The sequence below is a fragment of the Gracilinanus agilis genome, chromosome 2 (genome assembly GCF_016433145.1).
Source record: "Gracilinanus agilis isolate LMUSP501 chromosome 2, AgileGrace, whole genome shotgun sequence".
In the NCBI taxonomy this organism is placed as follows: Eukaryota; Metazoa; Chordata; class Mammalia; order Didelphimorphia; family Didelphidae; genus Gracilinanus; species Gracilinanus agilis.
The window spans coordinates 468,176,201-468,192,177 of record NC_058131.1 but is presented as its reverse complement, the minus strand read 5'-3'; the positions used below and the strand labels follow the sequence as shown (position 1 = coordinate 468,192,177).

The following is a 15,977-nucleotide window of genomic DNA, read 5'->3' as shown; positions in this document are numbered from 1 at the left end:
CGCCGTTTGCTTCCCTCCGGGACCCGCTCCGCACCTCCGTCCCAATGCCTGCGATGATCTGAGCGGTGGCGAGGGCGCCACGAGCCGGGGTCCCAGACACGTTCCGCCTCTTCCCCCTTTTCCCTTCCCTCCTGCCGGACAGACCCGGCCCGGTCCGGCCCGGCCCGCGACGTGCGGTGACCCCCTCCCCCCTTCCCTCCCCTTCTCCCCCTTCCCTCGCCCTTCCCCAGCTGGGCCGCCGCAGCCGCCTCGGACCAGGGATCCACTTCTTCGGCCGCTTTCGGTAAGCGTGACGCTTGGCGGTGCAGGGCCCGGGAGGGAGAGGCCTCCCCGGGGGCTAAGCGGTGGCGACGGCGGCTCCTCTGGACTGGTGGAGGGCGGGGAGGAAAGGGGGGCCAAGGGAGGAGGAGGAGGAGGAGGAGGCAGCAGCAGCAGCAGAAGCAGCAGCGGCCTGGCCAGGCCCGGGGCCTGTAAACAAGCTGGGGCGGCTGCTCGGGCACTCCCGGGAACACCCAGCAACCCCACCCCCTTACCCGGCCTCCCCCTCGGCTCGTGCGGACGGAGGAGCTCTGGAGGCGCCCGCGGGGAGAAGCTCGAGGGTTAACGCTTCCTCCTGGGGCGGGGAGTGTTTGTGTCTGGGGAGGAGGAGGAGAATAAAGGGAATGCGACCCTCCCGACCTATCCTTTCTCTCCCTTACCTCGCTCCCTCCTCTCTGGCCTCTTTTCTCGGACTCCGCGGGGTTCTCCCAGGGCTTTGACAGGAAAACCCGGGTTGAAAGGAGGACCGGGTTGTTTTTTTTAACTGCTCGCTCCAAAAGGGGGAGATAGAAAGATGCTGGTTTTTGAAATGGCTCATATCCCTCCTCCAGGAGCCCTGCGCCTGGGCCTCCTGCACCCCAACTCGTGAGGGAAAGAAGTGGAGAGGTTTTGACTGAGATGATCAGAATCGAAAGGTGGGAACAATTCTAATATTGGGGGCAGGAAGTATGTATGACTTTGCTTTTAGTAGTTAGTTGATTAAGCCATAATGTTTTGGGGAGAGGCTGCTAAGAACATTTAGGCGATTGAAAGGTGGCTGGGGAGAGAAGTAAGTGAATTAGGGGTTAAATTTGAGTCTGTTTAGTGAGGCATTTAAATTTTGACCTTCGATTATTGCTAACTCAACGGGAACCAATTCTATTAAATTGTATTGATTTTTCTTTTTTTTTTTTTTAGTCTTTAAATCCTGAATGTAGAAAGGGGCACTATTACTGAAGTCTGATCAGTGCATCTTTGTATATTTTAAACATTTTTTAGGACACTTGCCTGTGAAAAGAAACTGGGTACTCCCAAAACCCCTGTTTTTTTAGATTCTGAAAACTTGATCTAGTAAGCACTCCTCTTTCCTCACTCCTGTTTTAAACACGGTTTAAAAAACTTAAATATTTTAAATTTTTCAGTTCGAGAAGCCTGCTTCCTTTTGTGCATTTGCCCACTAAGCCCATAGTGAAGTAATGAGCAGGATATAATTGAGAGGTAATTTGAGAGTATGGTAGTTAGTGCTAGAATAAATTCATATTTTTCCCCTCAGTAAAACATCTTTGAGTCCTTAAATGGGCTTATAAATTTCAGTTTTTCTATAAGATATCTACTAAACTGCCAGATTTGAACTTTATATATGATCAACATTACTGCAATTGAAAATGTATCTAAAAAAAGTAAGATGATTTATATACATTGTCATTTGATCTCAGTAACATGTAGTTGGTTGGTACAGTGGAGAAAGTGCTGAATTTGGAGTCTCAGGTTCTGGGTTCAAATAGAAATCTGGGCCCTCACTCAGAATCAATGTGATCTTGGGCAAGTCATAGCATTTCCTGGGCCTTTATTTTCCTTATGTGTCAAAATGAAGGTATTGGATTATATGACTTCTAAGGTCCTTTTGAAATATAAATCTGTGATTCTTTGTCTTCAGGTACAGAGAGCTTTATAAACTTAGAAATTTTTAGAGTTGAAAGAAGCCTTAGAAATCATCTAGTCTAGCCATTCTGTAGATGATAACATTAATTTAGAGAGTAGGTTCTTAATAAATCCTTGTTGATTGATTAAGAAAATGTCAGTAACTTATCTAACAATTTCTCACTTGATACATCAAGCATTTTACTTTTTCAACCGAATACATTCAAATCCAAAACTATAGCCTGTCTATGATCAAGAATTAAATTATCCAAAGAAAAAAATTAAATTAGAGAATCATGTCAAGTCTTTTTTGTTTAGCTCATACATATAGAGCACATTTTTAAATCTTGTTGGGAATTAACTCATCAGTTCATTTATTTTCTGTAATACAATTATAGAACTTTTCAAAGTTTCTAAAGCATTAAAATCACATGATTAGCTAGAATTATTATTTTTCACTGTGTTTTTGTTATATATAGTCTGAATCTGGAAGAAGTTGAAAGTTGATAAGCCTAAAATTTTGAGGGAGTTTCGAGGTTTTTTTGAATTACTATAATTGCTTTTTCAAGGATTTTATCTAAAGTATTTCAGGTTTATGCTCTCCATTGAATGTTATATGAACAAGCAACTTATCCTTCATATATACAAACATACCTCCTTTCCACATTGTATTTCTTTGGTATTCTGAAACTGGTGTGTGATTTGTTCTCTGGAAGAAAGTATTCCTGTAGAGAACCTTTGCTGATTCCCACCCTCCCCACCTCAGGAAGTCTAGGGATATTGCTGTGAGAAACTTGTGAGGAGGATGGAGGTAACTAGAGAAAAGTTTGCTGAAATTACAGGTCTGAACAAGCAACTTACACTTGTTATGAATGGTATTACAACAGCACATATAAAGGTTTTTCTGCCAATTCAAGTTGGATCTTGCTTATCTTCACTAGATTTACAAATTTATTAAATTTCCTATAATTTATCATTGACTTAAAATATTAAGCAAGTAACAAAAGTTTGCTTGAAGCTTTAGTCCTCTGAGATGGTCACATTATTAGTTTAATGCTAATATCCAGGTAAATGCAACTTTTTATGTGATACATTCTTACTGTTAAAAAATAGCAACAATAACAAAACTTGTGGTTAATGGGTTGTGATTTAGTATTTTATACCCCATCATTTTAAAAAATTCAAAGAGCTAATGATCCATGAATAACTTGGCTACAATCTACTTTATTTAGTATATCTTAACTTAGTGTTCAGTGGATGAGTGCTGGACATGGAATCAGAAAGAACTGAGTTCAGATCATTCCTTAGACTCCTAGTTGTGGTGCTGGGCATATTACCTAATTTCATGAGTTTCTTCATCTATGACGGTGATGGCAAATTTATGACATGCACACGTGTAGCCATTTTCAATGACATGCAGTTTCATGTGGCCACATACAGAGAAGTATGGGACTGCATGTTGAGGATGAAACATTTGGTGTAGTGTAGACTTTCTATGCACTATAGATGACAATTCTACCTATATTAATTTACCTATTTTGGTTTATTAAATACAGTTATATATTATAAACATACATTTTTGTTATTTAAACTATAAATATCGTGAAATTATGGTTTTTTTCTTGAAGTGACACACCACCTGAGTTATGCTTGTTTTTTTGGCAAATTTTGACATACCAAGCTCAAAAGATTGCCCATCATGATCTACGAAGTGGGGATGATAACAATACCTACTTTGCTGTGTGGTTATTAGGATAAAATGAGAATTTTTTTTACAAACATTATCCTTTGTAAACCTTAAATTAATATGTAAATACTGTTGTTATTACTACTATCATTAGTTGTTCAGTTGTATCTGACTCTTCATGATTCCATTTGAGGTTTTCTTGGCAAAGGTACTGTAGTGGTTTGCCATTTTCTTCTTCAGTTCATTTTATGGATGAAGAAACTGAGACTAATAGGTTTAAATGACTTGCTCAGAGACATACTATTAATAAATGTCTGAGGCCAGATTTGAACTCAGGAAAATGAGTTCTTGACTTAAGTCTAGCACGTTATCCACTGTGCCACCTAGATGCCCTATTTACTACTAGTATTTTGTTATTCCTTTTCACGGATTTGGCAGTCTAGGGATGCTGTCTTATTGATTGTTCTTCACCCAGCACATTCTCTTCCATCTATGCCTTTGCTTGTAGTGTATTTATTCTCTATGCCTGGGATGCATATTGTAAGAAGGAAATTTTAGGTATTTATAGATATATATTAAAATATGTGGCCGCCAGGAATCAACAATTCAGGTTGATTCTGTAATTAAATCAGACCCAAGTCAGCATCGGGTTGAGTTTATTTACAAACTGGTAGGTAAAAAGTAGGAATAAAGAGAAAGGGAGAGGCTAAGTCCAGGCCAAAGGCCTGGACGGAGAGAGAAGGTTAAAAGGCTAAATAAATGAAGCTGCAAGCCGCAAGGCCTAACAGCCAGATAGGCAGAGTTTAGAAATGGCCCAGCTAGGCCAAGGAAGTCAGCCTAACTTACCCACGTGACAATATAGAGTGCAAGCCTTCTGTGGTCTCAGGAGATGCTTCTGCTCCCAGTTTGAGAGGGCAACTCCCCCCACAGGAAGTTCACTAACTTACTTAAAGAGATAGTGTCTTTCATCACTTCCTGTGGTCCACCTCTAATTCAAATGGACAAATGGCAGTTTCTACATTGATTTGGACTGCCCAAAGGGCAGTCCCTTATTCTTGATTTGTTACTTATTGTCATGTGTGGGTAACTAAGGAAGGTGAGGGTGACGAAATTTCTATGCCTAGGTTAAGTACGAGTCTAAATAGGAATGGGCTGGAACTAATTCCATTTACACAATATTCTTTCCCCTTTCTCTGCCTCTTAGAATAGTTAGCCCTAGTTTCTTTCAAGACCAAGATTCAGCTCAGACTTCATCTGCTCAATAAGGACCTCGTGATCTGTCCCACTTTCCCTCCCATTCCAGTTAGTAGTGCTACTTGTACTCCAAATTACCTGGCATTTACTTTGTGTATATATTTTTATTTGCATCAGTTAAAATTCATTTATTAAGCTCTTGATACATGTAAAATACCATGTTAACTCCTGGAAATGATACAGTGGTGTAAATTAAACAAGCCTTACCCTTATAACATACATTTAATAGAAAAAAATGACATGGTCACATAAGTACATTACAAATTAAGGTATACTGTATCTGTATCTGTATCCTCATTTGCCTCCTCCCCATCCTGCCAGAATGCAAACTGCTTGAAGGTATGTGTACTCTTCTGATTCTTGTGTCCTCAACAATTTATAAATACTTGTTCATTAATTGACTAGATTCAGCTCAACAAGAATTGTGTAAGAGTTGAGCAATAAGGTAAAATAAAGTGTGCCACTGTCAAATACATAAAGAGAAGTATAGTAAGACAACTAGTTAACCATAAAATGGCTTTATATCCTCAGAAGTAACATAATGGGGAAATGCATTCTTTTTCCATCTGAAATAATTTCTATGAAGAAATCTTAAAACTTAGGTGATTAATTAGCCTGTAATAAAGCTAGACTTTTGTTCTTTCAGCCAACTATATTTATTACTAATGATACTAAGTACAAAGTTAATTTCACTCACACCCTCACCACCATCTATATCAAGAAGCTGAGTCTTGACTTTTCCGTGATATATGCTTCTGGAGAATTTGACCATTGCATGTTCTAGTTATGTATTAGATCATCCTTTACTTAGTTTCCCTGTTGCTGAGAGAAGTGGGAGGATCTAGGGAGAATGAATAAGAGAGATGTGCTCCTGTTTTTACCTTCTCTAAAATGCATGAGACTTCAAAATCCTAATAGGGGGAGGGGGGGACTATGTTACTGTATGTTGTATTAATCTTAGAGATGGATTTAAGAATAGTGAATGAGTTAAGGACAAATATATCTTAAGTTTTGTCTGAGTACTAATATACTTATGTAGGCATCCATTGACTGCTTTATATTAATATTTCTGAGGTACTCATTCATAATTTGAATTAACTGATTTGAATCTATCATAAAAATTCTGAGCTTAATGATGCAACTATGTATAACACTTTTTCCAACACTCTTCTGAAGTATTTTAAATATTTCATTTTAGAAATGAAGAAATTGATGCTAAGGAGTTAAATGACTTGCTTTATAGTCAGGTCTCATATCTTAGGTCTTTTTTGACACCCAAGTCTGTTACTCTTTCCTCTACACCTCAGTACTACTCTGCTGTATAAATTTGAAAGACCACTAGAGAGTCAAGATTAAAATTTTTTTTCCTTTAATGGATGATCTTTAGTATTATTCTGTGGTGTTTGCTGCTTCAGTGTCTGAACTAAATTCCAACTAATACTTCTTGAAAATAATTACTTTTTAATTTAAGAATAGAACTTTTCAATTTTGTTTAACCCGAGAAATCTCTGAATTTTAGAAAATAAAGAATGGGCTGAATTAAATGCTTTTAACCTTATGTCTGGAAGTTTAAAAAAATTTTTTACACTTGGAGGTTGGTTGGGCTCAGGAATCCCAAAAGTCTTCTAGTTCTGATTCTGTGATTCAGTCAAGGAGCATAGAATTTTTGCTCTAAAATTTATTTTAGAAATAAAGATTAATTGGGAAAGCTTTACTTAATATCTTGTAATTTTTTTCTTTTAAAATTCATGCAACCTTGCTGGGCCTTAGTTTTCTTTTAATATTAAGGGGATTAGATTAGGTATCCTTTAAGGGACTGTAAAACTCTTAATCATGATCTTATCCTTAAAATGGTATTTTTTTAAAATGTAAAAATTCTGAGATGAAAAGAAACGTTTGATCTAATGGCTAAATGGTTTTATCTCCTTCCAGTTTCTGTACAGCTTTTTAGAAGGTTAGAATAGGGATGAGGATTTATAAGAAAGAAGAAATTATAGTATTTGATACTTTATTAGTTCTATAATATATACATAAGGTTTTAAGCCTACCTTTAGAGGTCTTGAAAGAGAAATATTTAGCACCCATTGTGTGGAAAGCCTTGTGCTAGGTCCTAGGTGTAATGTATGAAAGTTAAATAGAAATTGCATACAACTTATGGTCTAATATGGAAATGGGACAAATACGCAGAAATCTATCAAACATTAATATGAGAGTGTGAGATCCTTTTGGGAAAAGATCATTATTGACATGGGTCAGGGAAACTTTTTGTGGAGGAGGTGGCATTTGAGTTCAGCTTTTAAAGATAATATCAATACTAGCCAACTTTTATATAATATCTACTATGTGTCAGGCACTGTGCTAAACACTTTATAAATATTGTTTTATTGCAAACCCAAGGAGCTAATAGTTATTTTCCTCAGGCAAATGGGTTAAATAACTTGCTCAGGGTCACACAGCTAGGAAATGTCTTGAGGTTAGATTTGAATACAGGTTTATAACTATCCACTGCGCCACCAAGTTGGATCCACTGGAATTCACTAGATATAGGGTATTACAAACATAGTAAATAGTATGATCAAAAGAACAGAATCAGGATATGGCAGAGAACAGAGTGGGTACTCCAATTTGGTGAGTGTTGCTTATGCAATATGAGAATAGTCTGAATAGGTAGGATAATAATAGCAGGTTATAGAAGTCCTTGAATTCTAAAGTCTGAACTTTATTGAATAAGCAATAATCAGTCATTGAAAGGTTTTGAACAGTGATATGACTAGATCTCTGCATAAGGAACATTGGACTCGTAGGTGCTTGAAAGTGCCGTAGGACCTGTTTGCCTATTCTATTAAACTAGGTGGGAGGTAGTGAAAACCTTTAGTAGTAAGGTGGCATTTTCAGTAGAAACCATGGGGAAATCTCCACTGGTTGAAATCTTCCTCCCTAACTCATGTTCCATCTGATTCACATAGCCTTCCTTAATTCTTCTATCCCTCAGCTCTTCTCCTTTTTTCAAATTTCTCATAGTTCATTATGTGAACCACCTTCATGCAGTTAATTTAGTCTTCTTTGTGTCCTAGTTAATGTACATTTCTCTCCATGGGATTGAGAATAAGAAGTGGAAATGAAATGAAGTTTGACTTTAGAAGCAAAATAAATGATGGGGGTTTCTGTGTGTCTTCCCTCTGCAGGTGCGCTGCCTTCACCCCCATCCCCTATATAGCATTTATACATTGTTGTGGGAGAGAGTCTACTCTAAGAGATATAAAAGAGGCCATCAAATCTACCTCTCAGCTTTGACAGATAAGAATCTGAGGGAGATAGAGTGATTTACCTAGGGCCACATAGCTAATAAGTGATCTGAGATGGGATTACCAGGTCTTCCTGTCTTTCTCTAATAACTCTGTTCACTATACCAAACTGCTTCTGAAAAATAATATAATTGAATTCCCTCATCTAATATAACATCTAATCTAATCTAATATAATAATATAATGGGTTTGGCTAGGTGAGTTCTAAGGTGTCTTCTGGGTAACATTCAGTCTTTCTAAAAAATCTTTGAGGATAGTTTGTAATTACATGGAGGCTCATAGAATGTTATGTTATGAATGTTATGGGGATGACTAACCAGCCAGTATAACCAGATTAGAATAGCGAAAGGAATAGGAATAATGAATAATGAATGAATAAATAAAAATAATAATGAATAAAGGCTATGAAAAGGTAAATAGAAGCCTTATACTATATAGTATTTTCAGTGTCAGGATGAGGAGTTTGTATTTTATCCTAAAGGCAATAAAGATCAATTGAAAATTTTGAGTAGGGGTGACATGTTCAGACCTATGTTTTAGTAATTTAGTCATTTTGGTGGCTGGTGGAGTCAGGAAGGAGAGGAGAAAAGGATAGATTGGACAACAGAGATATTAGAGTCAGGGAGACCAGTTAGGGAATTGAAGGAGTCAGGATGAGAGATGATGGTCTAAAGTGGGGTAGGGACTGTGCAGGTGTATAGAAGGGAACAGATGTGAGAGATGTTTTTAAGATAGAAGCAACAAGACAGCAGCTGATTAGATTTGAGGGCTTGAAGTTGTGCAGTTGAATGTACTCAACAAAAATAAAGGAAATGTGGGGGAGGGATGGGCTTAGGAGAAAATATATAATGAGTTCTATTTTGGTCCTGCAGAATTTGAGATGCCTAGCAGGCAGTTAGTAATGTGGGAATGAAATTCATGAGAGAATTGAGGGCTGGATATAAAGGAGCTGGTAATTATCAGAACAGAGATAAATGAATAAAATAGTAGTTGATGTGGTGATCTTCAAGAATGTAGAGAGAGACTAGAATAGAACCTAGGATATAGTCTTTTAGAATATTCATACTTGTTGATATAGTCTTTTAGAATATTCATACTTGTTGGGAGGAAGATAATTATCTGGCAAAAGAAACTGAGGAGGAATGATCAGGAGCAGGAGAACAAGAGCATTGCTACTAAAGCTGAGGGAGGGGATAATGTCCTGGAAGGTAAACTTTTAAAATTTTACAGGTAGATTCTAGTTAATAATATTGGACAGATAGCTTAAACTGTCATTCTTGAAATTCAAGTCACATTGTCAAATTTTAGCCCTAGAAGAATGTTGTACCTTGTAGTGTGGTAGCATTTCAAATTTCTGTGCACCTTAAAGTTTATGGAAGAAACAAAGCCATTATAATTATCATCCCAAATATGGAGGAATTGGTATAATTACTAAATTGCATTGAGAGAGAATGATGGGAATGGGCTTATGGTACTTTGGAGAATTAGTTGATTAATTTTGATGCAAGAAAGCTTTCTTGAGTGACAGTAGAAGAAAAGAAAATGAACTAGTTGGAAGGGTTCTGTGTTTTGAGCCTTTGATTCTTGCAGAACAAGAATGTTATACATTTCAGCTAGCTTTTCTCATAGGAATAGGTCAACTCATGAAAACTGTCTGAGATGAGTGGGATAGATTTAGATTATAAATGAATGTTTGCTCCTTTTATTCTTTGTGAACCCTTAACATCTATGTGCCGGGTACTGTGCTGAGCACTGACAATATAAAGAAGACAAAAGTAGTTAATGTCCTCAAGGAGCTCACATTTCTAATGAGACAAACATGAAAGTAACTAGATATATAAAAGATAGAGAGAGAGTAAGTGGAAGGTAATCTCAGAGGTGAAAGTACTAGCAGCTCGGGAGGGGGAGCATAGGAAAAGGCCTTCCCTAGAAGATGACTCTTGACTTGAATTGTAAAAGAATTCAGGAAAACTGAGATGGAGGTAGAAAAGTAGAGCTTTTCTTTCACAGGGGACAGAAAGCATGTAGTTAGGAAACAATATAATATGTCAAGTACAATAAAATAATGTAACTGGATCTTAGAGTGTGTTGAGCTTAGTATAGTTAAAGAAGACTAGAAAGGTTGGAAGAGGTCAAATGTCAAATAGTATAGTGCTTTTAAATGCCAAGCTGAGGAACTTATATTTATTTGATTCTGGAGGTAATAGGCAGCCACTATAGCTCATTGAATTAAGGAAATGAGATGGTTAGGTCTGTGTCTTAGGAAAATCACTTTGGCAGCTGACTAGGAAGAGTGATTTCAATAGTCCAGGAGACAGATGATAAAAGCTTGAATTGAAACTGTTGTTTTTTAATGGAGAGAAGAGGATGATATATAGGAGAGACTGAAAGTAGGAATTAGAAGATATAGAAAATAGTTGGATATGTGAGGTGAATCAAAGTAAGGAAATGAGGATGACACCAGTGTTATAATCCTGGGTGACAGGGAAGTGAGAGAAGTTGGCAAGAGGGGGGAGTTTGCTGGGTCGGGGTAGAAGATAATGAGTTCTCACTCCCTTTTTTAACCTTTACCATCCGTCTTAGAATTGATACTAAGTATTGGTTCCAAGACAGACCAGAACTAAAGGCTTTCAATTGGGGTTAAGTCACTTGCCCAGGGTCACACAGCTAAGAAGGGTATGAGGCCAGATTTGAACCCAGGACCTCTGGTCTACAGGCCTGGCTCTCTGTTCATTGAGCCACTTAACTGCTCCATGAGTTCTGTTTTGTAGATATTCTTAAGATACAAAATAGTCTAGATGCCAAAAGGTAGTTAATAATGTAGATTATATATTATAGATAATATAATTAGAGCACAGGAGAGAGACCAGTGCTAGATATTTAGAACTAGGAATCATTTGCATAGAGATAATAATTGAGCCTCTTGGAGGTGAGGAAGTCACCAGGCAAGATAATATAGTGCCATGGTGGCAAATCTATGACACTGAGTGCCAGAGAGGACACTTCGTGCACCGCACCCACCAGAATTCTTTACTAGAAAGCCAGAGGGAGTCAGGGGGCCAAGGTGCTCCCTTCCCCCTCTCCACTGTGTCTGAGGACATTTTTTCACTTCACTGGTCCCTATGCCCAGCAGCCCAATGGGAGCTCTTCCTCCCCTTTCTTGGGGCAAGGTTGGAGGGAACACAGCACTTGGGCTGGGTGGGGTGGGATGGGGCATGGCATTTGGGCTCTAAAGGTTTGGTATCACTGATATAGAGGAAAGGAAAGAGTTCAGAACAAAACTTTATGGGATGCCCAGAATTGGTTGGTGTGATATGGATGAAGAATCTAGGAAATAAGACTGAGAAGGAACTGTCAGATAGGCAGGAGCTGAATCAGAAGAGAATACTGTTGTGAAATCCTAGGGGGGAAAGAGAATCTAAAAGGAGAAAGTAATCCTGTCAAAGGCTGCAGAGAGATAAAGAAGGATGACATTGGAGAAAGCGCCATCAGATTTAGCAATCAAGGAATTATTGTTAACTTTGGAAAGGGCCTTTTTAGTTGACTAGTGAGCTTGGAAACCAGAATACTGATGGGTTAAGAAGAGTAGAGGAAGGGGAGACCCATAGTGTAGGCTTTCTCAGGAGTTTTTCCAAAAAGAGAAGATATCAAGGACAATTGCTAGTGGGGATTATTCATTGAAGGAAGGATAGAAGAGACATGGGCTGTTTTTAGGCAGCATTACACAGAGAAAGATTAAAGATTTGAGAGAGTGGTGTGAAAGTTGGGACAGTCTCCTAGAGAATATAGAAAATTGAATCAAGGGGACTTGTAAAAGCAAATGAATGGATTTGGCTATCTCTTGCTACAATAATTGAACTGGAAAGAACACTAAAAGGAAACCACATTATGAACATTATTAAAAAATATTATTCTTGAAGAATAGGTAATGAAATACACCACCTTCTCAGCTAAGGTATGAGAAGAATGGGGTGGGAAATGTTAACACATATTGTCAGATGAGGTCACTCTGGTTCTATCTACTGTTGGTTTTTTTTTTTTTTTTTGCTTCTTTATTGTAAGGGGTGAGGGGCTAATCCTAAGATGAATATTCAGAAACGAATGAAATGAAAACAAAGCTTTTTATTAAACATATATAAAATTTTAATTCTATTTTGGGGAGGAAGAACACTAGCAGATAATTGAAGTGCTCCATCACTACCTTATATCTCTACCACGTTTACATATTTGTTGAATTCCATCTTTTTTGACTTTCTTTTCAGCTGTCCTATACCCTGACAATATTTTTCTTTTGTTGATATTACTTGTTGACCAAATTCTCTCCACCTTACTCTGCCCATTCATTCCCTCATTAGTTCTAGATTTTCTCATAAGTATATTTTTTCATGCATTGTTATTCTGTCCATTTACCCTTTAGCTGCCTTGTTCTTTTTTAAAATAAATGCCCTTCAAGGGCTGTATTCCATTGTGGACCTCATCCTGCCAAGATTCATTGGTGCTAATTAAGTCAAATATGTCTCCATTTTCTTCTCAATTTTCAACCCCTTTAAATCTTTTTTTCCTTTTTCACATGGAATTATTCTTACCAAGGTAACCAGCTTTCTTTTACTTGTTAACCCCAATGGCTTTCTCTTACCTCTCAGGCTTTTATTTTTGTTTTGTTTTGATTTTTTTTTTTTTTTTATCTCTGCTACTCTTGACATAGTTGATTACCCTCTGCTCCCTGTTTGAAACATGGAATCAGAATTGGAAGTTACCTTTGAGGTGATCTGGTCTAATTCAATCTTTCAATGTTAGAATCTCTTATCTCACCTAGAAGATGTTTGAAAGCCAAATCAGCTCATTCTTTCATTTTCTAAAATTTCACAGATATCTGAAGTTAAACAAAACGGGAAAATCTTAACCTTTCTTTGACTCTAATGGTCTTTTGATGAAAGACATGCAAACAACTTCTTGTGGCATGATAGCATGATACAAAGCAGGGATTCTTTTTTTAAAAATTGGTCATTTTTATAATAAGAGTAATCTTAAAACCAAAACCCCAAATCACATACCTATATAAACAAGTGATAAATCATATGTTTTCTTCTGGATTTCTATTCCCATATTTCTTTTTTTAGGTGGGGAATAGCATTCTTTCTCATAAGTCCCTCAGAATTGTCCTGGATCAATGCATTGTTTTTAGGTACAAAGTCAATTACATTTAATTGTCCCACAATGTTTCAGTTACTATGTATAATGTTCTCCTAGTTCTGCTTATTTTACTCTGTATCAGTTCATGTAGGTCTTTCCAGTTCTTATAGAAATCTATCGATTCATCTTTCCTTATGGCACAATAGTACTGTATCACAATCATATACCACAGTTTGTTCAGCCATTCCCTAAATGAGGGACATCCCCTCATTTTCCATTTTTTTTGGCCACCACAAAAAAAGCAGCCTATAAATATTTTTTCCACATTTCTGTAGCACTATACTATTTTTTTTAAATTTTTATTTTGAATATTTTTTCATAGTTACATATTTCATGTTCTTTCTCTCTCCTCCAAACCCCCCTAATCCTCTTTAGCCAACGCACAATTCCACTGGGTTTTACATGTATCATTGATCAAGACCTAATTCCATTTTATTGATAGTTGGACTAGAGTTATCGTTTAGTGTCTACATCCCCAATAATATCCCCATCAGCATATGTGTTCAAGCAGTTGTTTTTCTTCTGTATTTCTCCTCCCACAAATCTTCCTCTGAATGTGGATAGTTTTCTTTCTCATAAGTCCCTCAGCCTTGCTCTGGATTCTTGCATTGCTGCTAGTAGAGAAGTCCTTTATGTTCGATTGTACCACAGTGTATCAGTCTCTGTGTACAATGTTCTCCTGGATCTGCCCCTTTCACTCTGCATCAATTTCTGGAGGACATTCCAGTTCACATGGAATTCCTCCAGTTTATTATTCCTTTGAGCACAATAGTATTCCATCACCAACAGATACCATAATTTGTTCAGCCATTTCCCAATTGGAGGGCATTCTCTCATTTTCCAATTTTTTGCCACCACAAAGAGCATGGCTATAAATATTTTTGTACAAGTCTTTTTCCTTATTATCTCTCTGGGGTATAATCCAAGCAGTGCTATGGCTGGATCAAAAGGCAGATAGTCTTTTAAAGCCCTTTGAGCATAGTTCCAAATTGCCATTCAGAATGGTTGGATCAGTTCACAACTCCACCAGCAATGCATTAATGTCCCAATTTTTCCACATCCCCTCCAACATTCATTACTCTCCTTTGCTGTCATTTAGCCTATCTGCTAGGTGTGAGGTGATACCTCAGAGTTGTTTTGATTTGCATTTCTCTAATTATTAGAGATTTAGAACACTTTCTTATGTGCTTTTTTTGCTTTATAATTAATTGAATATAACTTGATTATTTTCAGTTTCTTGGTATTAAATACTTATGAGAGAACAGCTAGCTCAGGATTTAAAAATTAATATTGGAGCCTTTAATCAACTTTTGAACACTTAGAAATATCATCTAACAATATAGATGATGGTTTAAGAATATTAGTATAACTAATTGCTGGTTATTCCATTATGTAGGCTTAATTAAGGAAACATTTATTAAAGCATAGATGATGTAAACTAAAACAGCAGGAAGCTCAGGATTTTCTTAGACTACTGCCTTGTATTAATCTGAGGTAGTATCCTCTTTTCAGCAGAAAGCATAGAAGAATTTTCAGCAAGAAGACATTAAACATCTTGCAGAAATTAGACAGTTTTCCATGTTCCTTCGTCAGGTTTTTTGCTTGACTTCATAATCTTGTTTGAAGGTTATAATGTTTGGAGGATGTTCAGATTTTTATTGAATGTTCTAGAAACTCTCATAGTAATTTACATTTACATGAAGTTTTCATCTTCTGCATTGACTTATGTCCCATACCCATATTATAAACTACACCAGAACAGGGAGAGTTTTTCCTCCTATCTTCTCAGTAATCAACATGGATAATCAAAAACTAAATATGAGATTTTATGAAAATATACTGATAGAATTTTCTTGCCTTTAGTAGTTAATATTTTTAAAAAGAAATCTTACATTTTTTGAAGCAATGAAGGAGAAAATCAAAGCCAGTTTGTAACTCAAAATGTATTAGCTTTCAGAAATATTTTAAAATTCTGTTAACTTCAGGAAGACATCTGAAGTAGTAGAAATGAAAAATTATCTTTTTATTTGACAGGAGTACATTGGTGAGAATTTATAGACTCTTCTTATGTCTTGGGGACATGGTTTTCATTTTGAGGGCTTGCCATTCTTCATCTTCTTTATATTTATGGATACCATCTACCCAAAATAAGATTCTTGTACTTGAAGATATTTTTGTTAACTAGCTATAGTTAGTTAGCTGCATACAGCCAACTAGTTTTTTTGTTGTACAGAATATGGTCAATAGAGTGAGGAACTCCCAAGTACAAATGCAATTTTAAAAATTTTTTACAGAAATTAAATCTGAATTTAGTTGAAATAAATTTTGTGCTACTTTGAAATACAACTTTTTAAACTTCCGCAAACTGTCAGAAGTTAGATCTTGAAGTGAAGTGTCTCCTCACTTCACTCATCCCTACAATTTATTAGAATTTTTATTCAGTTGGACTTAGTGTAACAAATATGTTTACTCATGTTTGTTATTATTAGTCATTAAAGTAAAATCTACTCAATTCTGATTTTGATTCTCATTAATAAAACTTTTTGAATTTTTGGTATTGAAGTTTCACATTAAGAATTAATAGTATTACCAGAATACTA

The 15,977-nt window shown here is 36.7% G+C and overlaps 1 protein-coding gene across 1 annotated transcript in view; it reads left to right on the top strand.

Moving 5' to 3' along the window:
- The first annotated feature begins 14 nt into the window (after positions 1-14).
- The window catches only part of PPM1A (protein phosphatase, Mg2+/Mn2+ dependent 1A), a 56,277-nt gene continuing 40,314 nt past the window's right edge, over positions 15-15,977 (top strand). Inside the window, exon 1 of the mRNA XM_044664873.1 lies at positions 15-283. The gene's annotated coding sequence lies outside the window, so the exon portion shown is untranslated. The remainder of the gene's footprint in view (positions 284-15,977) is intronic.